General features: G+C 38.3%; 1 pseudogene; it reads left to right on the top strand.

Annotated features, from left to right (window-relative positions):
* Positions 1-1,303: 1,303 nt before the first annotated feature.
* Positions 1,304-25,841, top strand: LOC125260916 (annotated as a pseudogene).
* The last annotated feature ends 834 nt before the right edge of the window (positions 25,842-26,675 follow it).

Below are 26,675 nucleotides of genomic sequence, written 5' to 3'. Positions count from 1 at the left end.
AAGCTGCTGTCCGTGAAAAAGGAGTCCAGGCTAGTGAGGATGCTGCTGGTAGCGGATCATTTATAGCCTGTTCTCACAGCAGCTGAAATAATTAAACGTCAATCTGACACTGACCATCATCAGTGACAACTGGAGATTCACCCGTAGTCAAAAGCAAAAGACTTCAGACAGCAGAGTGGTTACAGAAATTGAAATCTACCGGTAACGCTAATATACACTAAATACACAGTCACGCAATGCTGATGTTGTTAACATTAACAATTTGAGAACAAAGTATAACAGTAATAATAATAATATAATAATAATAATAATCCAGGCTAAGCGATCGTTAGATTTAATCATCATTGACGGCACGATTTATTGTAGGCCTAATGCTCAGTTGGTCAGAACAAAAGTGGTAGACATGTTACTTGTTCAGATGACATTTTCCGGTGAAAATTCTTATATTGGTCATACTTTCAAGACGCAGAATCTGTGATTCTGAAGTACAGTATCCACACCGGTGCGGTGACTGACAGGAAACATTAGATTCATCCGTGCTGAGCCGTGCCGAGGCACAACGCACGTAACGATAACAATTCCGCATATGACTCCAATTGCAGGTTTCAAACAGAGATGGCGAAAAAAAAAAAAAGGAAAAATGCCTGGATTGCAGCTTTAATTAAAGTATCATAACTTGACTTCTCCTAGGTAGCATGCTACATATGCCAGACTTTGTCAATCATTTCCTTTGCATAAACCCTGCCTCTTACTTACAAGTCAACTGCAAGATCGTATTCAGATATGCCTTCATCCAATAAACAACCAATTGATAGAAAAAAAAATCCCCTGCCCTTAATTTTTTTTTTTAATAACCACTTTGCTCGTATGTATGTCACAATACAGAATAAAAATATCGACACCTACGTCGACTGGTAATATGTTCAGTTTACAATTACCAATGGTTGCTGAGATGCGTGACTACAGGTTTGACAAACATTAGGGCTGGGCGATATATCACATGCGATTGTCACGCGCATTTCGTCAGTAAAGCTGGTTCCCTGATTACCGCTAAAACGCCATCACCTGCTTTCAAATGTAGCAGCATTTAATAGACAGAACCGTAGTTCACTGACAAGCCACGCAATATCGCGTTCATATCGCAGATGAATCGCCTTCGATAATGAACGCGATATTGCGTGGCTTGTCAGTGAACTACGGCTCTGTCTATTAAATGCCGCTCCATTTGAAAGCAGGTGATGGCGATTTAGCGGTAATCAGGGAACCGGCTATACTGACGAAATGCGCGTGACAATCGCATGCGATATATCGCCCAGCCCTAACAAACATACATTGGCGTTTGCTGTCTGCTGAGTGTTTTGCCTCTGCAGTGCTGTGCTGAGTGCTGAAGTGTTGTAATCCAAGCCTGTGAGCCACTGCTTCAGTAAAGAAGTGCTTTGTCAAGGTCAGTGGAGTGACTCTGCCCGGCACATGCATGAGAAGACTTCACTTAGAGTATTCCTTCCTCATTGGCCTTTCTACATGCATTCGATATGGGTGCGCCATTGTCTTTCTTTTGTCAAAGTGTTGTGTTTTGTCTCTGCGAGATGGAGCAGAGCACCTTCCTTACACAGAGGGAGAAGTCTATCTCTGGACTGCTGATTCCTGTCATACAAGGGAGGCTCATGGGATACTGGCAGAGTGGAGATGACATCACGTGGAATAGAAGCCCAGCTGTGGGGCGTGGCGGTTTCTTGATGACCTTTTAGATCTGTGTGTCACAGTGAGAGAGAGTTAAGGGACGGGACTAGCTGTCACTTGACCCTGAAGCTTGATCCTGAGATAAACACGCTCTCTTTCTCGCTCTTTCCTGCTGTCTCTGACCTGCTCGCTAACACGCACCTATGTTAAACTCAATAACAGAGCGGTTTGAAATCGAAGGGAGTTGGGCTTTCTGCTATGATTGGCTTTCAGATCGTGTAGCGTTATCATGAAATCAGGTTTGATTTTTGCTATTTGTAATAATTCATTGTGTTTTCTGTACATAAATATTCTTGTTTTCCCTCTGCTTATGGAAAAATACTTTTAATTACAGTCAGGGTTTTCTTCAGTGATATTTTATTATGTAATGTGATGTGATGTGATGTGTTTGTGATGGATCCAGCCTTACATGAATGTTCATTTGTCTGTAGATTTGTTTCTGGACTGGAAGCAGAATGCGTACGAGGTGATTGTGAGGCTGAACTGTGGAGATGCTGGGGTGCTGAGAGTAGAAGATATCGATTCTGCCTTTTCCGATTCCGCCTGCCACATCCGCTTGCCGGGTAAGGACATTATGTGTGCTTGTGTCTATCGTATTTGGCTAATGTTGGTCTTTTGTTAGTGTGTGCTGTGTTTGTCTTTGTTCACTTTTGAGTGTTCACTATTTTTCAAAAGTTTGGGTTCAGTAAGATGCTTTTTCTTTTTTTCTTTTTTTCTTTATTTTCTTTGAAGGAAATTAATACTTTTTATTCAGAAAGGACTCCTAAATTGATCAAAAGTGACAGTAAAGACATTTGTAATGCTACAAAAGATTTCTGTTTCAAATAAATGTTGTTCTTTTGAACTTTCTATTGATCAAAGAATGCTGATAAAAAGTTTAACATTGATAAGAAGAAATGTTTCTTGAGCAGCAATTCGGCATATAAGAATGATTTCTGAAGGATCATGTGACACTGTAGATTGGAGTTATGATGCTGAAAATTCAGTTTTGTTGTTACAGTAATAAATTTTAAAATATATTAAAATAGAAAACGGTTATTTTAAATTGTAATAATATTTCACAATATTACTGTTCTTACTATATTTCTGATCAAATAAATGAATCCTTGGTGACCTTAAGAGACTTTTTTCACAAACAGTAAAAAAAATCCTACCATCCCCAAATTTTTGAACAGTAGTGTACTGTGCTGTTTGTGTTTTCTCAGATGGCCGTGATGGAGCTGTCATCTCCACGAAGAGATTGAAGCCTCCTGCAGTAAATTGCTTTATAAGGAGAAAACAAATGTTCTGCAGCTTGTCATGCACAAGAAGATCCCCTCAACACGTGGCCTACCTTCGCTGTAAGAACACATGCTCTGCTCTTTTCTTTTTTTTCCCTCCTGTTGTCCATCTCTAGTCTGGCTATCACCAGACCAAGCTCAATTTAAAATTGAACATTGGTCTGGGGAGTTTGCTATGTATTTCCTACTGCACACGAGGCGTGATCAACGAGCATTAGTCACGCAATTGGATAGTCCTTCAACCAATCAGATCAACGATCCGGGTGACGTACTTTTGCAGAGCGATGCGAAAACTTCAGGCAGGTTTACCGTGTGTCTCAATCAGCTCCCTAGTTCAGTAGTCAGGGCACTGATCAGGGAATCAGCCACATTCACTTTCATGATATACTGATTCACGACCTAGGGAACTAGGGAGCTGATTGAGACGCAGGTTTAGTTTGTATTGCTTTGTAGCATTGATCCGCGGTTTGCAGAAGCAGCAATGGCATCGAGTGATTTTTGCAGGTTGTGCAAAAAACATGAAAGTGATCGGTATTTACACCCACCTGAGCGATTTGTTTGCGAACTAAAGAAAGTCATTCAGCATCGTCGAGAGTTTAAAAGGCGACTCTGATACTGTTCTGGTTCAGTGTAAATGAACGCGGAATATAGCCGCCCTAAACTACGTCATTGTCATGACAACCAAAAAGAATTCCAGTCAGCTCAGGCGGCGCGAGATTCAAGAAGCAGGGAACGAAAATATAGAGCAAATAATCAAATATTGTCTACCATCAAGGGGCATTGAAGTAAAAGAGTCCTGTACTCACATCGTGAAGCAAACCACCAAAACAACACAGAGAATCGTCGTGTGTCATCAATCGCATTTGTAATCTTCCTTTGAAGAGACTGTCGGAGCAACGCTCTGCTACATTTCTCTCGGATAAGGTAAATGCTTAACACAATCGGCGTCACTGTGATTGTGCATTGTTATTTTGGAGAGACGGGTAGATCAGATAGAGTTTGAAAGCTCTATCGTCATCGTGTTATACCGCAATAGCGAGCAAGGTGGAAAAGCCAGTCTGTGATTGGTTCCCGCAAAAATGTAACAGCGCAGCAGAAATGAATGCAGGGGTTTCCAGACTGAGTTGCCGAGCGAAATCAAATCGCCGGCGGATCAGGCTGGGTTTACCCAGACTAGTCCATCTCCTTTTCAAACAAGATTTTTTTTTTTTTTTTTTACTTCCCACTAATTTGTTGTAGTTTGTTGCTAAGCAAAATCTATTTTTGTTGGCAGATACAGCTGTCATTCCTTAGAAAGAAATTCTGTAAATTTTGTGTAAATTTTTGTTTTGTAAATTTTGTGTAAATTGACTAATCTAATGCAATTTCTTTATTAAGGCCAATTCACACTTCACAGACAAATACCAACAAACACATTTGTTGGGTTTTGTTGGATTAGTGTTACCTCTGTTGGCGTTGGTCAGAGTTTTTCACCCTAGTGAGCATGTTCAGTCAATGTTTGTTAGTGTCTGTTGGGGCAGTGTGAACATGTTTTTTTTTTTCTTTTCTCATAAAATCCTAAATTTAAAGGCCAACTTGTTTGTTGGTGTTTGTTGGCATTTGTCTGTGCGGTGAGTATTGGCCTTTAGTCTATTTAGACATCCCTTTTGATGGTGTTTGAAAATGTCATTAATGAAATTTAAGGTTTTATGTAAGGTTTTTTAACATATTTAGCAAAATAATTATATTATTAATAAATATTATTTAGTAGTAGAATATTATAAAATGAATAATACAATATTAGGGCCCTATGATTTCCGCGATGCAAAAAACACGGACGGAATCGCAGAATCCAGTCATAAAAACAAAATTTACTATATAACGCGGAATGTCACGGAATTTGTCAAATTTTTGATGAATGAATTAAAAGCAGGTCAGTACACGTAAATTAAGTCGCGATATTGACTAGTGACTATGAATATTAAACCACAAAAAGACTATTTAAACATGAATCCTGCATGCCTGTGTGCCTCTGAAATGATGCGGAAGCGCAGTTTCATTTACCTAAAAAATGCCTAGGGCCCTTAAAAAAATTTTTAATTTTTTTTGTTAAACTTTTATTAAATTGTTGGTAAATTGGACAAGATTCATTATTTCAATAAATTAGACATGCTTTTTGATTTACTAAAATTTAATTTAACCATTAAAATGGAGTCAAAAAATAAATAAAACAGAAAAAAAACGGAATCCAGAAAAATTAAAATGGAAAAAACAGAATTTGGGAAAAAATAAAACTGAATTTGGGAAAAAATAAAACGAATTTTATAGGGCCCTACAATATTTAACTCTGGTAGCATAATATGGGTTATATATAAGTTATTAGGATGATTAGAAAGTTTGAAAGTTACAGATATTTCCTATTGGTCTGTGCAAGAGCAATGTCAGAACTGTGTTGCCATGCACACAAGCAGCTTTGAGTGTTCATGAATGTTTGCCTAGTCAGAGATCCCTCAGACAAGCTTTATTTATTCATGTTCCCCATTAAACAGAACAAGAAAAAGACAGAGATGGTGAACATCCTTACAGAGAATGGCAGCAACCACCAGCCGTCAACCACAGGGCGGCCTGAAAAATCTAGCGAAAGCATTGAGAAAACGCCCGCAGTGACTTCTGCTGAACAAAAACGAGGTAAACCCGACCGTGGGTTTAAACGAGGGATGAAAGGCAAACAGGTGGAGCTCACTGAGAGCACAGGCGTGAAAGTAGCAGACATTAAATCAAGCGATAAAGCAGACTCGATCAATGAGCCCAGCGCAAAGCGTACCACACGACCCTCCAAAAACACAAAGGAGTCCCCTCTAGCTCCCTGCTCATCGATGGCGTCTCAATCCAAACAAGCAGTTAATGGCAAGACACACACGTCAGCCGTTAGCAGTGGTGCCTCTTCATCTAGCAATGCAAAAGACAACAGGGCTCAGGTGCAGGTCAAAGGTCAAGCATGCCAGACATCGGCCAAAGAAAAAGGAGTGGACAGGAGGCCAAAAAGCAATGCTCAGGTGAGACTAATAACAATAATCAGGTGAGACTTCACCTGAAAATGAAAATAATCAGCAGGAAATAGAATGGTGGAAAAAGAGTCTCTCACATCCTGTGGTCTGTCCTTTGTGTTGTTTACAGGTTGAAGCAGATGATAGCAAGACTGTTTCCTCTGTGTGTGAGCCGAAGGTGACGCATCAAGAGAGGAGATCTTCTCCTATGAAAACAAACTCTGAAAAAATTGCATCAGATGAGACGGGAAACAGAAAGGAGGAAAAGAAGCCACAAGCTGATACCCAGATCCCTAAAGTGCTTCCATCTCATGAATCAGGATCTGGAGAGCCTGTTTCAACATCCTCAAAGAGAGAGGAGTCTCCTCAGAAAGAGCTGCACAGAGGAGAAGAGCTGCACAGAGGAGAAGAGAGACAAGTCCAAGGAGGAGCCACATGGTAGGGAGCCATGAGGAGGATACAGAAGGTTAGTTAAAAACATTTGTAATATACTGTGACGCTTAGATTTTCAGAAACATTAAAAAAATCTTACTGACCCAAAACCTTTTGACCTTTTTATTTCTCATGACTGATGTGTGTTAAGGTCCAGAGCCGATGGTGAACTTGAAGTTGGTGAAGAATGACTCTTATGAGAAAGGGACAGACCTGATGGTTGTTAATGTCTACATGAAAGAAATTTGCCGGCAGACCTCCAGGGTGCTGTTCAGGGAACAAGACTTCACTCTTATCTTCCAGACCAGGTGAAATATTAATCTGCACTCATGAGTTTCCTCATGAGAAACTCCTATATTTCCATTAATTGTTGAAACTGTCCACAGTGATCCCAACTTTTTGCGCCTTCATCCGGATTGCGGACCAAACACTGTCTTTAAATGGCAGGTTAAACTCAGGTAAGATTGTCTGATGGGCATCCTAATCTCCGTCGATCCACTTATCAAGAGTGTGTTTCTAAAGGTTTCTTTATTGGTTGCATCTGCTGATGTTTCAGGAATCTAATCCAGCCAGATCAGTCCAGCTATGCCTTTACTCCGTCCCGAATCGACATCACCCTGAAGAAGAGACACAGTCAGCGCTGGGGGGGTCTGGAGGCCCCTGCCACACAAGGTCTGCTGCCTGGATTCTCTTTGCTTCTGAACAGTCTTTTACAAACAAACACACACACATGTGTTTATATAAATACATTTTTCCTCATGTATGTATCTCGTAGGTTTTCCAATTTGGCCTTAACCTCAACCGCTACACAACATACAAAAGTATATATTAAGATAAAAAAAAGTTTGGCGCTACGCGAGAAACACAAGCTATCTATAGCTGCTTTTCCCGCCGAAATTACCCAGAACAATTTGCTCCAGGAACTTTTTTTTCCCCCAGACACGTTGCTGTCTGCGTTTCCATTGCGGTCCAAAGTACTGTGAAGATTAAGTCCGGTGACATAGGACTGGGTGCGACTTTCCAGTTCCAGCCATTTTGTCCTCCAAATATAAGCTTAATAAAGCCTAAACCTCATCGTTGGTCCATCGGTCGTATTTTTTAAACTCCATTGTTGATTCGAATAGCAAACAACTCTTACTGTACGCACTGCAACAGACTTTTAAAATTGGTGGTTGAAGTAAAATGCTGCATGTAGTCAACCAATCAAAATGCTCCGTGAACTCAACCAATCAGCATGTTCAGCACCCAATTCCCACCCCTGAAAGTTCCAGAGCTTCGAAAAAGTACTACCCTGTGAGCAGGTACTTTCTGAGGGGAAATTTTTACCCTGAACTTCATCTAGACCCTGATTCCTGCAGTCGAAACACACAGAGTACCACACCCAAGTCCCTAGTTCCTGCATAAAGTTTCTGCGGTGTAAAAAAAAAAAAAAAATTGGGATCTTACGAGATCTTATGAGAACTTACTTAATACATCATAAAATATTGCAGCTGGGTAACAGGTGTAATTAGAGCTACAATTAGCATTAAGCTACATCACAACTTATGAGATTATTACTATGTTTTTGCTCAAACCCGACTTTAACCCTTTGAGCGGTACGGTCCCACATATGGGATTTTTATTTCAGTGCCCCTGGGCGTACGGTCCCACATATGGGATTTCGAACGTTCAGCGACGTCACATAACTGCCAGATTCAAACTGCGCTTTCGCGCTTTTATTGTGAGACGGACGCGCGCAGCTCTTGTCATATATCACAACTATGCAGTGTTTTCACCAACATAACGTTTCTTTTAAGGTTTCAGACATTTAAATATGCATAAGCACCATTAAAACAATATATTTAGAGTTTATAAAATACACACTGATGTCAGACATCAGTGGAAGGAGCAATAACAATCCATTCATATATAATTTGCCGACATTTATTCATATCAGACACACATAATGGGCCCAAGTAACTATAAAGTTTACTCTATTATTCTTCCAGTTCACCATCAGCCACTTACTTGCATATATTTCGGGAGAAAATGATGAATTCACCTGCTGTAAATCCGACTGACAGGACTCTGCGAACTGCGGGGCAAACTAAGATGGCGCCGCCCATCTCGCGTTATAGATCAAGATAAAGATCATTTATAAAGGCTTTTAAACTACAAAACACACTCCCTTACACATATTTGAGGATCGGAATATCAGATAGTTGATAACATGGAAAGCAAGTTTGTGAATATTTTAAATAAACAAGGAAAAACAAAATAATAGCGATCCACCTGTCATACAGTGTTATTGTGGCTGCGCTCAGCGCTCGTGACACGCATGACGCGTCGCTATGGAAACATTAAAGGCAAACGTTCTAAAATAACGGTCGCCTTTAAAAAAACTCACTCTGGGGGGACAGTTAGAATATTTTAAACTCACGCTTGAAAGGGTTAAACCATCATCGAGTGCTTGTAATAACTTCCGACTGCGCTCTAAAGTGGAAGAACATGTGAGAATAAGGGTGCTTTCACACTTGGTTCGATTGCCTGGACCGAACCCGAGTTCGATTGCTCCCCCCTCCCCCTGCCCCCACTGGACTGTGTTCACATTATATTATTTGGGTCCGACCCGCGGTTCGTTTGCGTCATCAAACCAGCAGCTGTTTACTCCGTTGCTTAGTAACGACGGCGCAGGAGAAGGCGGCAAAATGCATAACGTTGCTCTCCTCACTTTCATATTTTTGTTTTTTAACCGTTGGTTTTGTTCATAACGACACTTGCCTCTATCTGCCGCGACTGTAGTACGGAAGGTGAGCAGAAATAAGAAAGGCTACACTACAGCTCTCTGCTTGCAGCACGTCAGTCACGCTCGTTGGGAAAGTGAGTGAAACACACACACAAACACACATTTTTATCAAATAATACGGCATTAATAGCGGTTCACTTCCGCAATTTGGTACGTTTGCATTCATATCAGAAGCGAACCGTACCGGAGTTCACTTCAACCGCACCCCAGACCACCCTTTTTAAGCGGACTCGGGTACGGTTCGCGGGTGCGCACCCGAGTTCAGAAGACCGCGTTCACATCATCCAAACGTACCGAACTCTGACGTCAATCGAACCCGGGTGCGCACCAAAAGTGCTAATGTGAAAGCACCCTAAATCTGTTCTCAGACACCAATGATTAAAAGAACTCCGCATCCATTCTCTTGCGCCACCAATCTCGCCCTTTTGTGCGACAGCAGTGACTCCGGGTATGTGATCTAAAGCTCAAATCTAATTGGACAGCCTATTTTATCATAGAACGACAGGGGAAAAAATCAAAACACTGGTCGAAAGAATGATCGCGCCTGGTGTGAATAGTTCCATAGGGATCTATGCATTCACATAACTTAACCACGCTCAGTGTGAAAAGGCCTTTAAGGCTTGGCTAAATAAAAACAACTGGACCCTTGATCTTTCAGAGAGCTCTGACGTGTAATAGGGAGCACATATTATATTATTACTGTGGAAAAGCTGGACTGTTTTTGTTTACATGCTGAAATGAGGGAACCAGTCAAGAAAAGGAATGTGACTACAGGGAGTGATCCAGTAACTCAATACGAGTGTGAGACGGGGTCAAGCCAAATGTGCCAATGTGTTCTTGTCTTTATGCCAGGCTCCCGACAGACACTGCTCTACATAGCCTTCTCTCAATTTTGGCTACCACTCCAACATTGTGTTTTACTAGGGCTTTTCAAGTCCAGTTATGTATTGATACACTGTGATATGGTAATGCTTCACAAATTAAGTGTATCATGAAGTGGTTGACAATACCCAGCCTAACTTAAGTAGCTTGTTCAGTTGTGGTTGTTATAATAATATACACTACTGTTTAATATTGATCAAAAGTGATAGTAGAGACAAACAATTTTTATTTCAAATAAATGCTTTTGTTTTGAACTTTCTATTTATCAAAGAATCCTGAAAAAAATGTATCATGATTTCCACAAAAATATTAAGCAGTAAAACTGTTTTTAACATATTAATAAGAAATGATTGAATATTGAAGCTATGACTTTTATCTGCTAACCATAAGCTTTATTTTTCTCTTGTCTGTTGTCTATTGTTTAAGGTGCAGTGGGGGGCGCCAAGGTTGCTGTGCCCTCCAGCCCTTCCACACTTGAAAAGAGTCAGCCAGGAAGCAGCCAGCATGCACTTCCTGCTAAAGAAGAACCACGTGTGGGAGAGGAGAAAGTCAAACCCCCTCGAGCCCCAGAGGACTCGGGTCTGGATGCCGTGGCCCCTCGCTCAGTCCCAGAACATGTGTCCCTCAAACAGGAACCAACTGTTGTAACGGTAATATAGCAGACAATAAGGATGCATCATCATGTTTATGTCACATATGATAATCTAGTGGACCATAACTTGTCTCAGACCTTTTAGATAAGACTTTTCTTTTCATCTGTCCATAGCCCAAGCCCACCTGCATGGTGCAGCCCATGACTCACACTCCTCCTGCAGGCAGTGAGAGAGCTGAAGAAGTAGAGGAGAAGAAGGTGTGTCTCCCCGGCTTCACTGGACTAGTCAATTTGGGAAACACTTGCTTTATGAACAGTGTGATCCAGTCCCTCTCCAACACACGGGAGCTCAGGGATTATTTCCACGGTCAGTGGCATTTTCGTTGATGAGAATTGCAACTTTTCATATGGTTATGTGTCTTACCCAGCTGTGTGTTTTTGTGTTGTTTGTTTTCAGACCGGGCATTTGAGTCAGAGATTAACTGTACTCTAACCCATTGGGCACGGGTGGACGACTGGCCATTGGCTTTGCTGTTCTACTTCGTGCGTTGTGGAAGGGCACTCACCACGCATTTCAACCCTCCAAATTAAAGGTATCAATGAAGCAACAAAACTGTCCTGTTATACCATATCCGCTAGTTTTCCATATGTAATGGTTAAAAAACCCATAATGACCGGGTGGTGTTTCATTTCTCTTCATAGGCTATAGTTGCCAGTAAGGCCAGTCAGTTTACAGGCTACGCACAGCACGATGCTCAGGAGTTCATGGCTTTCTTGCTAGATGGGCTGCATGAGGACCTGAACCGCATCCAACACAAACCATATACAGAGACCGTTGACTCAGACGGCCGTCAGGATGAAGTGAGTTCTTGATTTTTGTCTCAAAACATACTGAACAATATTACCTAAAAGGGTTTCAGTTGAATTTTGGAAGAGATTGTGCACTTGGATTTGGGGCAGAGTGTGCAAATACCAGGAAAAAACAAATAAAAATGTTGTATTAAGTTTTACAACTGACAAACGTAAGCATTCTTACTAGTAGTATCAAGCTTTATCAAGTATCGTTACAAATCTGCTGAACGTTGTTCTTGTTTATTGTTTGGCAGGTTATTGCAGAAGAGGCATGGCAGAGGCATAAAATGAGGAACGATTCCTTCATTGTTGACCTCTTTCAGGGCCAGTACAAGTCAAAGCTGGTGTGTCCAGTGTGTTCTAAGGTAATGCGTCAAGAGCAAAACAAGACCTATGATTGAAATGTATATACTACTGTTCAAATGTTTGGAGGTTTTTTTTTTTTTTAAGCAAGGTCTCTTGAATATTACTGTTTAAAATTATTTTTGTATATTTCAAAATATAATTTATTTCTGTTATGGCAAAGCTGAATATTGTCACTTAATTCAGGTTTTACACAATCCTTCAGAAATCATTATAAATAAGCTGATTTGGTGCTCAAGAAACATTTATCTTCAATGTTGAAAACAGTTGTGCTTCTAAATGTTTTTGTGGAAACGGATGCATTTTTTTCAGGATTTTTAAATAGAAAGTTCAAAAGAACAGCATTTATTTGAAATGGAAATCTTTTGTAACACTTTAAGTGTCTGTTACTTTTGATTTGGCTTTTTGGTTTGTATGGGAAACAGAATGGGATATTGATACAGGTCTAAACTGAGTCAAGTGGTCCCCAGTTTAGGCCGCCTTTGTGTTTTAGGAAATGTTTATTACTTTTGATGATGTTGGGCAGATAATTATGATGTCTAGTATCTCTTAGCTATATGGTTGTGGGAGTTTACTCATCTATTATTTCATTTTTTTTTATTATGATTTTTTTTTTTTTATTTTATTTTTTTTAGGTTTCCATAACCTTTGACCCCTTCCTGTACTTGCCTGTCCCTCTACCTCAGAAACAGAAGGTGCTGACTGTTTTCTATTTTGCTAAAGAGCCTCACAAGAAACCAGTCAAGGTAAAAAAAAAAAAAAAAACAGCACAACAATCTGAAGTTCCTAAGTAAGCCTGGGCATGAAGGGCTTAATCTGTAATATTTTCAAATTAATATTTGATCTAAACAATTTGCCGACCATTTGTGCAGTTTTTGGTCAGTGTGAGTAAAGAGAACTCGAGCACAACTGAAGTACTGGATTCAATATCTCGCAGCGTCAGGACCAAACCAGAGAATCTGAGGCTGGCAGAGGTATGATAATTCTGTTCTAAACTCTTCATCTGCTCTTGTTTGATCCATGTTTTCTGGCAAACTATCTAGAGGCTAAAATGCAAACATGTTTTACTATATAATGCCCAGAAACTATTATGATACATTTTGTTTGTGTTCTAAAATGTTCATATTTTGATTTAGAAAATTGGCTGGTGTATATGGCTGCTCAATTATGGTCAATTTTTGTCAGTATTGAAATCTTGATTTACATGATTAGTCATTATAAACATCATTCATTTATTCATTTTTTTAAGAGTGGATATAATGTTTAATGAAAACTCCAAAACATAGTCAACATTTTTGTAAACTATATTCAACATATTCCATTGGCGAAAGCTTTAAGGAAAAGGGTGTAGGTCCAAAAACAAAACTGAAATTTTTCACTTAATTCAAATTTTGGAAACATTTGTTTTAAATTGATTATATTTCTAAACATTAGTTCAGTTATGTGAAATTACAAGAGAACACCCAGATTTTTAAATCAACAGTCCAGAAGAGGGCGCAATGATACAAAGTGCAATTATAAAAAAATAAAAAAATAAATAAATTTTATATATATATATATATATATATATATATATATATATATATATATATATATATATATATATATATATATATATATATATATATATATATAAAATATAAAAAAATTTAACCTTGGCTCTAAGGCAAATTCTAGTGTTGTTTCATATTGATTATTAGTCATAATTTTTTGTCTTTTAATGAAAATATCCTTTAAATTTAGTCAATAATTTGTTGTCTTGTTTATTAACTTTGGTCAGTTTTACTAAAATGCCATTGAATTCACACTTAAGGAATGCTCAGCTCAAGCCAGGAAATTCTTGACATTATTGACTGATTGAATTATTTGAAACTTCTTTAAACTGTTCTTTCTGATTTTTCTTCTTCAAGAAACATTGTTAGTACATTGTAATATCTTGCGTGTCCCTTTTTTTTTCTAAATTAACATTGCAAAGCAGAATGTGCCACAATATTAGTTTTATCTTGATTATCTTGTTTTCATAATTGTTGGAAGCCAGAAATGTAATGACGACAAAATTCTATTAATTGTGACTTGTGATATTCTTATGTTTTGTATGCCATTTATAAGCCTCTATATTTTCTCTCAGGTGTTGAAGGGCAGGTTCCACAGAATCTTTTCACCGTCTCAATCTTTGCTCAGGATTTGATCAATCAAATGGTACATAAACAATATACCAGTTGACTTTCTTCTTCTCTGTGATAATTAAGCCATTTTGGGGATGAGCTCATTCTAAAATATACTTTGGAGTGGAATCTGGGTCGAGGCAGACTACAATTTCTTATAGTCCCCCTTTGATGCTCTTGGCCCAAAAGAAGCATCACAACCACTCCATTTTCACAGATTACACCTCCCGTTCTCTATTGGGCAGGTGCCCAGTGGCGGTGAAGCCCTGCCTTAGGTTGTCCTCCGCTGGCCAAAAGAGAATCTTACCCGTCATTGGGTCATCACCTCATGCACACTGGTTACAGCTCCATCCAATTGGGCAGAATTATCAAAGAGACTCTTCTAAAATTTGGCAAAATGAAATACAAACATCTTGGGTTTGGGTGAGAAGACATTCAAGGACCATCACAGCCAGTGGGAGTGTCCTAAAGTGAGTTATTTGCAATTTGACATTTAAACATAATAACAAGGAAGATACATACACAGCTGTTTTAAAGGTTACGTCCCAAATGAAACCAGAATAGGCAATAGCTAAGTCCCCAACATGCATTTGTTTTGCCAAAATCTTGTCTTTTTTGTTTTTTTCTTCAAAACAACCTTGTTGGGCTTTCATAATCTTTCCTTTGCATCAGTAATAATAGCAAATTGTTTAGTTTTTATTAACTCTAATCAAAAATCAATAGACAATATAATATGTGTGTGTGTGCGCATGCTTTTTCATTTTGTCCTGTGTATTGTGTCCATTTTCTCAGTGTGGACATCCTTTACCCACAGGTGTGTGTTCAGCATTCAATAATACATTTTCTGCATCCAAGTATGCATATATTTGTCTCATTCTAGTGTCATGTGCAGTGAGTCTGTCGTTGTGCATTTCTTAGTGTGGGTATGTTCTTTTGCCCACTTGTTTTCCATCTAGGTGGAAGGATGTCTGTCCGTAGTCTCTGAAGCTGTTTGATCTCCTCTTGTTTCTCTTCTCATTGTCCATTCTTTTCCACCTTGACCATAAGTCCTAGAAGAAGCAGTCATTGTTGTTGTTTGAGCCTGTGTCACTCCATCTGTTCCATTCATCCCATGGTGGTTCTCAGGGTTTCTAGAACTTTTAGGCCTGGGGGTCTGGATCTTGCAGGTCTGGAAATCTCTGGGTTTCTGGATCATGGATCACTGTTCTTTTTCTTGAGAATGTCCCATGGCTCCACTGGTTCAACTCGCCTTCTTGTTCCTCAAACGACCAGATCATCTTTCTCCAGGAGGTTACCCATTCCAGACAAACATCTCGATGCTAGTATCTGAAACAAGAATCAAAATGAAGAGGTTGCCCCCCCCTTTCCCCCACAAGAATCTTTTCACATTCAAAAAATGTTTTCTTGAGAAAATCCCTTGGTTCCACTGGCCTTCTCGTCCTTCAAACAACCATCTTTCAAACGATCATCTTTCTCCAGGAGTTTACAGATTTCAGACAAACATCTCGATGCTTATATCTGAAACAATAATCAGAAAAGGTTGCCCCCCTTTCCCCCACAATAATCTTTTCACATTTACAAATCAAAGTCACAGACATTTCATCTCAAAATATCAAACATCAGTAATGTCTTTTAATCTTTTTTTAAAATGAATGCCATTAAAACATTTTTAAAGAATCACCCCCCTTTTGATAGTAAACATTCTTTTGAAAATGTGCTACTATCATAAAACAATTCTAATTAACATCATCATCTGCTTGTGACTTAGTTACAGTCATGTTGTTCATGCATTGATGTGTCTGGCAAAGTGTTAATGTCTTCTTCTTTATTTCCTTTCAACAGTGCCAACTGGGTTTCTAAATTGCCTATTTTCTTAAGCAAATCATGATAGCCCACCTTTCTTTTGTGTGAAAAGTGACACTCTCTTGCCTTTTGTCCTGTCTTTCCACATGCAAAACAAACAACTTCCTGATCTTTCCTACTTTTCTGCAAACAATGCCTTGCAATGTGACCATCCCTTCCACACGCATGACAGACAAATCTTTGAAGAGATCTCTCATTGTCTTGAAAATGTCTAACGATGTGACCAGCTTTTCCACATGCAAAACAAACAACCTCCTGATCTTCCCTTCTTTTCTCCAGACAATGCCTTGCAATGTGACCATGCTTTCCACATGCATGACAGAAAAAGCTTTGAGGTCTCTCATTGTCTTGACAATGTCTAGCAATGTTGCCAGCTTTTCCACATGCATAGCGAAGAATAACACCTTCTGAATTTACTCTTGCAAATCTTCTTGTTCTATGATGCAAACCATCAGATAATCCAGAACATTCTCTTCTGCCAAAAGCAGCAACTGGATGTCTAGATTTGGCATCTTTCATTTGACTATTTGCATTTGCATTATTGTTGTAGAACTGTGTCATTTTAGCAATAATGTCATTATACTCAGAGAGAGGTGTCACAAGCATTGACATAGCAGAACGAGTGAGTGGGTCACATTTGTTAAACAAGGCAGACTTGAAACTGACATCATTCTTAGTAATATCCGAATTGCCACTGAAAGTTTTAAACACGTCCAATAATCTTTCTGAAAACGCTGCTGGGTGCTCCCCTTTCCTCATGTGCATCTCAGATATTTTATCCCAATTAACTGACATTACACCTAAAACTTCAAGTAGTGCCTGTTTCCTCTCTGACTTATTAGCAATTCTGTCCTTTACTTTTTTGAGTTAAGGCTCCAGACAAAGTGTCAGGTAAGCACATTCTTAACAAAACACATGCATCACTGTCTGTAAATTGGTAAATCTCTGCATATTCCTCTAGGTTTTTCAGAAAATCTAATGGATCTTGTTTAGCAGGATCAAATTTCCCAATATTCTTGATCACAGTTTCTAGTTCAGTTGGATTAAATCCTCTGACCATAGTAGTGGTCATTTGCTCTTCCCTTCCTTCAATAGCACGCACAGTTGTAGTAGTATGCACTGGTGCCATGGGAAATCTAACTGTACAGACAGTCTTGACTACTGAATGACCGAAAATCTCTTTCCAAACCTTCAGAGCTATTTTCCTGCAAATCTGGCTTTTCTGGAACTGGGTTAGACAATGTGACACCTAACAATGTCTTACTGGTGATATTCTCAGTTATGCCATTCTTGATCATAAACTCACAAGCTGCCTTCGTTTCTTCCAAATTGTTGGCCAATTTTTCCACAGATGATTCAAGCATGTCATTGTTAGTTCTAAGAAATGCAATCTCGTTCTGCATTCTGATCTTTTCTTCTTTCCATATCATTTCACTAGCTAGGTAATTTTTTGTAGAAATTATCCCAACACCGAGTCGCTCATTTTCAGCTTTTAACTTGTTTACTTTCTTCCTAATTACTTTGTACGAAGCAAAAACAGCTTGAAGTGCATTAGCAATTTTTCCTTCTTTGTTCTTAGGCATTTTGGGGGAATTTTTTAATTGACCCATTGCCCAATTGTATGGATCATCTGCTTTCTCTATCCCGTCAAACATTCCAGGTGAACCGTGCTCAGCTATGTATTTAATGATAATTTCCTACATTTTCAAAACCTTATTGAATGATAATTCAACAACTATTCACAATATCTTGTTTCAATGACTATACGTTATCTAGTTGCTTCAAGATAACTGTTAGTCTAATTCAGACACAATCGAACTCCATCAGGCCTTAAATCTTACTACTCTAAATAGTTAAACATGTAATACTGTCACAGTAAGTTGGACAAAACCACATACCTAGCCACAGTAGTTCGGGCTTAAGTTTATCAAGTTTAAAACAATGCCTCAGTATGTTGGGAAAAACCACACTGCTTTGGGTTATTGTTTTAAATTTCCCAGAATCACTTTGCGTCAGACTCCCTGCACTGCACTTCAGTTATTCTTTCAAATAACGGTTAGAAATAATTCTGTGACCACACTGTATTGGGTCAATTCAGTTACTTTAGAATCTTAACAAAATTATAACAACTCTACACTCAGTTTCAGTTACGTCAGAAACTTACCACTTTGTTTCAACTACTTTAGAAACAACAATTCTAATACAACTCTGCCACCACACTGTGTTGGGTTGATTCAATTACTTTAGAATCTTAGCCGAATTATAAGAGACCAACACCAAGTTTCACTTACTTTAGAAACTTTAAACTTAAGCACTTTGTTTCAGTTACTTTAGAAACAACAATTCCAATACAACTCTACCAACACACTGCATTGGGCTGATTCAGGTCCGTTAGAATCTTAAACAAAATTGTACAGAATAGGCTTAAGAACTCCTCCTGCTAATACTGAATAAACGATTCTCTTCTGTCCTTAATTTCCTTTCTAGATTTTTTTAAACGAGGGGGTTCCCTGACAAAAACCAGCATAAAAGAAAGAAAACAGCTTTTTCTTACCTTTCCCCACTTTATTGGAAATCCCTCGCTGGGTGGCTTGCCAATGTAAGAAAAAATGATGAGAACGTTGAAGATCTCGATGAAGAAGTTTATTGCAGCGTAGCAGTGACAAAGTACACGTAGCACCTTGGGTTCATCAGAGTCGGAATGAACCCAGAACATCAAAATCTCAAACCTTTTATCCTGTTTACAGTTTACCACTCTTCATGTAAATGAAGTTTCTCATGTTTTACCAGCTGTGTCTGTATGTTAATGAAGTTGTGACACCTCATTGTCTGAGATGGTTCTCTGTGTCCCACACCCATTCCCATTCTACAATTGATGACCATTTGCTCAGGATTTGATCAATCAAATGGTACATAAACAATATACCAGTTGACTTTCTTCTTCTCTGTGATAATTAAGCCATTTTGGGGATGAGCTCATTCTAAAATATACTTTGGAGTGGAATCTGGGTCGAGGCAGACTACAATTTCTTATAAGGGGTAAACATGAAACCTGTGCATCCTATTATTTGTTACGAAAGCCTCATATATCTTTTAAACTTTTGATCATTATATGAAAATATGAGTTTTTGATTTGGCAAGGCAAGTTTATTTTCTATAGCACATTTCAACAACAATTTTCAAGGTAATTCAAAGTGCTTTACATAAAACATGGAATTTATGGAACCGAAAATTAATCAGGTTGTTTTATAAACCAAAAAAAACTGTTAACCTTTTTTATTTAACTTTTTTGTCAATGTTTTATGCTTTTATTATGTTAAGCCGTAAAATGTTCCCTTTTTTATGTTTATTTGTTATTATTGTATTTGTAAAATTAAATTTTCATTATTTTTTTATCGTTTTGTATTATCTTGAGTTCTTTTTCTATATAAAACCTTTTATATTGTCATTTATGAGAACCTGTTATATTTAAGTGAAAAGAATCCTTTAGCCATTATTTTGTTGTCTTACATGCATAGATGTAGTCATTCATTAGCTGTATATTTGATGACTAGTCCAGTCTTGGGTTATGGTTAGATGTCTATTAGATTTTCACTGACAGCCCAAATTCAGCCTTATTTTAGCCTAGACCCATATTCACCGTCTATTAGACATAAATATGTAGTTGTCTAATAGTCGTCTATTTGATGACTAGTCTACTCTTGGGTTATGGTTAGACGTCTATTAGATTTTCACTGACAGCCCAAATTTTGCCTTGTTTTAGCCTAGACGGCCGGGCTATGTTTTGACGGCTATTAGACGTCTATTAGACATAAAATTGCTTGCTGGGATAGTTCACCCAAAAATGAAAGTTTGATGTTTATCTGCTTACACCCAGCGCATCCAAGATGTAGGTGACTTTGTTTCTTCAGTAGAACACAAATTATGATTTTTAACTGCAGTCTGTCAGTCAAATAATGCGTGTGAATGGGAACTCTATCAGTAAGAATAAAAAAAAACCACAACAGACAAATCCAAATGAAACCCTGCGGCTCATGAGGAGACATTGATATCCTAAGACACAAAACGATCGGTTTGTACAAGAAACCGAACAGTATTTGAACTTTGTTCAGCATTCGATTAGTGAGGTGTTATCACACTCTGACAACGGCAGTGATGTCTTGCGCATATACTTCAATGAGTGTGAGACATCACTGCCGTTGTCAGAGCGCGATCAGACCTCACTAACTGATTGCTGAATGCAGTTGGACATAGTGTTTTAGAGGTAAAATATGATACAAATACTGTTCGGTTTCTTGTACAATGTGTCGTCACGAGCCGCAGGGTTTCATTTGGATTTGTCTGTCGTGTTTTTTTGATTCTTGTTGATAGAGTTCCCATTCACACGCATTATTTGACTGACAGACCGCAACAGTTGGAGTTAAAAATCATCACCTACATCTTGGAGGCGCTGGGGGTAAGCAGATAAACATCAAATTTTCATTCTTGGGTGAACTATCCCTTTAACACCAACTGTGACGCAACAGTCGGGATCATTAATATGTATCCAACAGTGTCTCCAACAAATCTCTCCAACAGTGTGTAATGTTAGCTTTAGCCACAGAGCATAGCCTCAAACTCATTCAGAGTCAAATGTAAACATCCAAATAAATACCATACTTACATGATCTGATGCTGCATGACGAACACTTTGTAAAGATCCATTTTGAGGGTTATATTAGCTGTGTGAACTTTGTTTATACAATGTATTATAGAGGTGCGAGCTTGGGGGCGGGGAGCGCGAGCGCGAGCGCGAGCATTTAAAGGGGACAGACAGAATCGGTGCATTTTTAATTATGCCCTAAAATGAGCAGTTAAAAAAATGAATAATAAAAAATCTATGGGGTATTTTGAGCTGAAACTTCACAGACACATTCAGGGGGCACCTTAGACTTATATTACATCTTGTGAAAAAGGGTTCTAGGGCACCTTTAAAGTAATCAATATTAAGCCTACATGATCACTGGGTAAACACCCGTAAAGCAGTGTCTCTGCTGGATGGCTGGCTGATGCACCAGCGGGATCAAATCCAATAGCCGGTGTCACAGCGGTGACTCAAATCGGACGTTCACGGGAGCGTCTCGAAAGAACGCAGGTGATGCTATGGAATGCTATGTGTCAAAGAATACTCTTGTTGTATGAGGGGCGGTCCGTGCCAGTTCTAAGGCTAAGCAGGCGAAGGATAAGGCGCAGTCTACCCTTACGTCGCCGTCAGACCGTGTCAAATTTTGAATGGGATTGATAGGGAGGGCAGACGATAGACCCGCGGCGACATCACGGCGACATCACTGTAGATCTAATCGTAGGCGGCGACGTGACGGCGGCGTTTTGTCAGAGAAGAAAGAAAAAGAAATACGTGTTTGGGACAACATACACATCTCTATCCCTTTAACCCTCTGGTACTGTTCAGGGTAGCGTTTCCCAAAAGCATCGTTAGCCTAAGTTGATCGTAGCTCCATTGCCACCAATGGAGCTACGATCAACTTAGGCTTACGATGCTTTTGGGAAACGCAGCCCAGTTCAACAGTTGAGTTTGTGGCAGAACCATTTACGGTCCTTGTATTATTTTATTAACCACTACATAGCTATTTTAGTTATGAAAAAAAAAATTATATAAACGTTAGGCCCTAAGCCAAAACGAATTCATTTAAATCTAAACTGAAACAGAAACCTGCGTTATAACCTACCTCTCTAATTTGGCACAAACCCAATTGTCGATTTGGACCCTAACGCTTTTACACACATAACCTTTTATATGTTTGGTTAAATGTATGTTATTTTAACAATTAACAACTGCGATGTCAAGTTACTAAAACTGATATGTTTTGTGTCCGTGTGATGAGGCGGCGACGCGTTCACTTGAATTTTCTTATAAAAGCGGAAACAACTTAAAATAATCAGACATTTATGGTCACATGGATGCAACACCATTCGAATCTGTGAAGGGTTAAATATGCCTATTAGTCTTGTACACTCACAATAAAAAAACTTTGCTCGGTTTCCTTTCTGTGAACTTCTCAAATGAACCGAGACTCATATACTATAGTCTAATTGTCACATTTTCCCCCTTTCATTTTGTTAATAGGCTATGTTATGCGCATAGACATAGGCTATCCTTTTATATAATTCAATCCTTTTATTCGTTGACAGAAGCGCTGCAGATGCGTGATTATAATGAATCCTCATGTTTTGTTGTTTATTTTGCTATTTGTTCATGTAGGCCTAGGCTAAAACTAAACCCCTGGGATTTTTTTTGATGATTCACAGACACTTATCAATTCTAATTTTGTTTAATTAATTTAATTTAATCTTGTCGGTTAATGAAAAGATGATCGCGTCAGTTGAAAGTCAGGGGGAAAAAAACACAGAAATGATACTGACAAGGCAACAATCATTTTCTTTCAGTTTAATTTTTTCAACTAATATTTATATTTTCTTATATTTTAGGTTTATTTCGATTAGCATAAATGTTTTAATAGTTTTTGTTATTAATTAACTATAATAACCCTGCCTAGGCAAAACCACAGAACTGCATTACAGTAAATTTTCCCGCTGTATAAGCCACGAATATTTACAAAGATTCACGAATTATAATTCCGTCTGGGACACAATCTCAGGCCGGGAGTCTCATGCTCATCGAGGCCAATAAACCTACAGCTATTGTTGAAAACATAATTTACATTTACATTACTTTTAAGAAATTTGTGATCAGAATAGTAATTTCCTATATTTTGTTATATTTAATTTCTTGAAAATAATAGGCTATTAAAATGACTTAATCTCCAGAAAACAATATCATATAATCTGATATCGTGAGCTAATTTATTCACACATTGTATGGTCAGCTTTTTAATTAAAATTCTTACCACTATCAAAAGTAAAAGCTCAGAATGACATATCCCAGAATATTATGTTTCTAGATTATAATTATAAATTTTACGTGCTTGAATTTGAAGTTGGTAATAGTCGTGAACATAACGTAAAATTGCGACTTTGGTGGTGTATAATTTGTACAGTCATTAATCTCAAAGAGAAAGTGAATTATTTTTTTTTATTATTATTATTAGGTTTTTAAACAGTAGGCTATACAACTTTGTATGCAATGCACCATTTGTATCTAGGATATATCCAGTGTCATCAGAACACAGAAAAGTAAAAGAAAAAAAAGTAATTGATAAAGAAAATAAGAACACATAGGAAAAAACATGAGGGTAAGATATTAATTTATTGTGGTGGCAACGTGCACCTTCTCCGGCGTTGGTCTCACGCGTCTGTGTTGCGACGTAACCTTTCTCCGGCGTTAGTGTCACGCGTCTGTGATGCGACGTACCCTTTCTCCGGCGTTGGTCTCACGCCTCTGTGTTGCGATGTACCCCTTCTCACACGTAAAAAGTACACGACTGTTTCCTTTGGTTGGTAATCAATGGCACGAGTCCACCCTCATACTTGTTGAGACATGTGAGAAGATGCAACGCACCTCCGGCATCTTGTGACTGTGAGGCTATTGCAAAGAAGTAAAATACGGGTCTTGTTTCAGCCAAGTCGATTGCAGCGTGATCTCCAGGTGTGAAAAATTACACCTTTGAACTAACCATTGTTTGCAAGAAGTCACTTACACAGAGAGTAAAAAAAAATAGACATAAAATTGCTTGCTGGGATAGTTCACCCAAAAATGAAAATTTGATGTTTATCTGCTTACCCCCAGCGCATCCAAGATGTAGGTGACTTTGTTTCTTCAGTAGTTCAAAGGTGTCACACTCATTGAAGTATATACTTCAATGAGGGGGGGGGGGGGAGAAAGAGAGAGAGAGATTTAGATTTCAGTATAAACTAAAAGCAAATGTTTTTATATTTTTTATTTAACTAGCAAAATGTATCCCCATTTGCAAAACAACTTTTTAAATTATAAAAATGAAGAAAGTTTACTGTGATAGATGGGGACAGATTATACAGAAAAAGAAAAAAGTCTACATAAACCTTGCATAAAACATGGAAACCCCAACATGTCTGGACATGTCCACACAAGAAATCCCTTTTGCATTGACATTGTTAAAATAAATATTCCTTTACTTATACGTCCACATTTTAGGTGTTTTATATTTCAAACTAAAAGCGATTGTTAACCCATTCATTCAGACATCATTGCAGGTGGAAAACTTTTTCCATGTTTTTATATTTTTATTTAACTATAATAATCAGTCTCAGTAAATTTAGTAACTGTCATTATTCAGTGTGTTGTAATCTTTTGGAGATGTGAATGTTTTTCACTTTTTGAAATATGTGTGTGTGTATGTGTGTGTGTGTGTGTGTGTGTGTGTGTGTGTGTGTGTGTGTGTGTGTGTGTAACAATTCAGAAAATATTTGAAGCTGGAATACAGATTAACGAAGAAGAGTCAAGGAAATTCAGGGTTAAGTAACCGAATCTTGATTTTTTTTTTTTTTTTTTTTCTGTTCATGTCATGCTACTGTTAGCTATTGATAACGTTTACAAGCATAACTTAAGCTGTCGTTAACTACACTAAGCACATTATGGCTTGTTGCTAGTTGGGTTACGCACATAGTTATTTTAGAGTTATTTTGTTCAGATAAGTTAGTCAATTAAGCCGTGTAAAATGCTTCCACTTGCCATCGCCATTTAGCCCCTGCAGACTTGGGCAGTGCAACCCATTTTTCCTGCTTCGTGCCGTCTGCTGTGGAATATAGAAATCTACTCAAATTAAACATTTTTCAATTCATCAACAAAATCTTACATGACCTGTCCCATAAATGTTCTTTCTTAATTAAAAATATTTTTTTCAGGCTAGACTATCACGTCTTGCGTCTTTTGCAACGTCTTGCGTCTTTTGCAGCGTCTTGCGCAAGAGCTCAGCGTTTTTATGCTGCCTTCATGTGCTGTCGGAATTATGGTAAATATTAGTAACGTTAACTAGTTAAATATTATTGGTCATGAACAGACTCTTAAATTAAAAATTGAGTGCGATGAGCTGTTCTGCAACTAATTTTATTACTATCACACCTGGAATGTCTCTAAAGTGGAAATTTAAAGCAGAACATGCACCACTTGTCAGTGACAGTGAAGTCAGAAAGCTGAAGAAGTTCAGCCATACAAAGCAGTCCAGATCCACCAGTGCATCTGCAAGTTTGTGTCGAAAGCCAGCTAGTGTAGCATATGTAAGCCCACTGTTTTATGCATAATTTATTTTTCAACTTTTAATCACTTTTGCATTTCACTTAGTGCAGGACAATGTAAGGCAGATAATACATTTAAATATTTTTTGCATACACTTCACTCTTTCACTGACTGAACATTAGGGCCTGGTTTCACAGACAGGGCTTAGGCTAAGCCAGGATTAAGCCTTATTTCAATTAGGATATTTAAGTAGCTTTTATGAACATACCTTAGAAAAAAACATTACTGGTGTGCATCTTGAGACAAAACAATGGCACTGACATATTTTAAGATATGCCAGTACAAATTGCTTTCAGTTAAAGCAGTTCAAACATGCATTTTAGTCTAGGAATAGCTTAAGCCTTGTCTGTGAAACCGGGGGTTGGTCTCATTCTTCATGCAGTTCAGTGTATTTTTTTAAATTTTTATCTAAAACACCTTGTTCAATGAGTGTGCAGACTTTTCACATATCTGTCTCTGTCATTATCTGTCACAGTCTAAGCATTATCTGTTTCTGTTATTTTGACAAAGGAAACTAGTGTTGGGGAGGATTCAACGTCTGTTGAGGCCCATGTGAACGTTCTACAAAGTGAGTATTGGAAGACTCATCCAGACATCTCGACTGTCAAAGACCGCATGGCACGAACATTTGTCCTGGAAATGGAGACGTTGAGAAATAATGGAAGAAATGTCTGTGGAGGATGTAGTCAAAAGGTACCCACACTTGAACACCTGCTGGAGTGAGTATTGAAAACACCTGAATGTTACAAGGAGGCAATCTATTATGATTTTGGAAATTGTGAAATTGAAGGCATGTCGATTGCTGTCACAGAAAATAAACATTTTTGAAAATATATCTGTAAAGGCTACAGTATAGAAACCTAACAGCATTTTATTAAATAAAAAGTGATGCACTGACTGTTAATCATGTCTTCACATTCTACAGTTTTTTTTTTTGTTTTGTTTTTTGATGAGATTGACCGAATCGTTTCAGAGAGGGCTTCGCTAGAGTTCTGCCAAATGTGCTGAAACTTGCCAGGGCAAAATCCCCCCTAGCAAAACAGTACACTGAAACAAGACAGGATGCCCTGGCTGAAGATCTACCAGGTAGAGATAGTCACTTTGCTAGTGAAACTCACAATATATGTAATTTGCTTTACCACATTGCAAAATATGTGATTGTGAAAGTAGGATGTTTTTCCACATTGCAGGAATTGACTTGAGGGCTGGGCTTATCCTCTTGCCATCCATCTTCAGAGAGGAGCTTGAACACTACATTAATATGAAAGAGGTAAGCTTCTGAATTATCCTGCAATGCTGACTGGTGGACCTCATGTTAAAGGGTTGGTTCACCCAAAAATGAAAATTCTGTCATTTATTACTTACCCTATTACTTACCGTTCCACACCCGTAAGACCTTCGTTAATCTTTGGAACACAAATTAAGATATTGTAGGAAATTGTAGTCTGCCTCGACCCAGATTCCAC

The sequence above is a fragment of the Megalobrama amblycephala genome, unplaced genomic scaffold, assembly GCF_018812025.1.
Source record: "Megalobrama amblycephala isolate DHTTF-2021 unplaced genomic scaffold, ASM1881202v1 scaffold199, whole genome shotgun sequence".
In the NCBI taxonomy this organism is placed as follows: domain Eukaryota; kingdom Metazoa; phylum Chordata; class Actinopteri; order Cypriniformes; family Xenocyprididae; genus Megalobrama; species Megalobrama amblycephala.
Note: the sequence above shows the minus strand (reverse complement) of the source record. Positions and strands in the feature narration are given on the sequence as shown.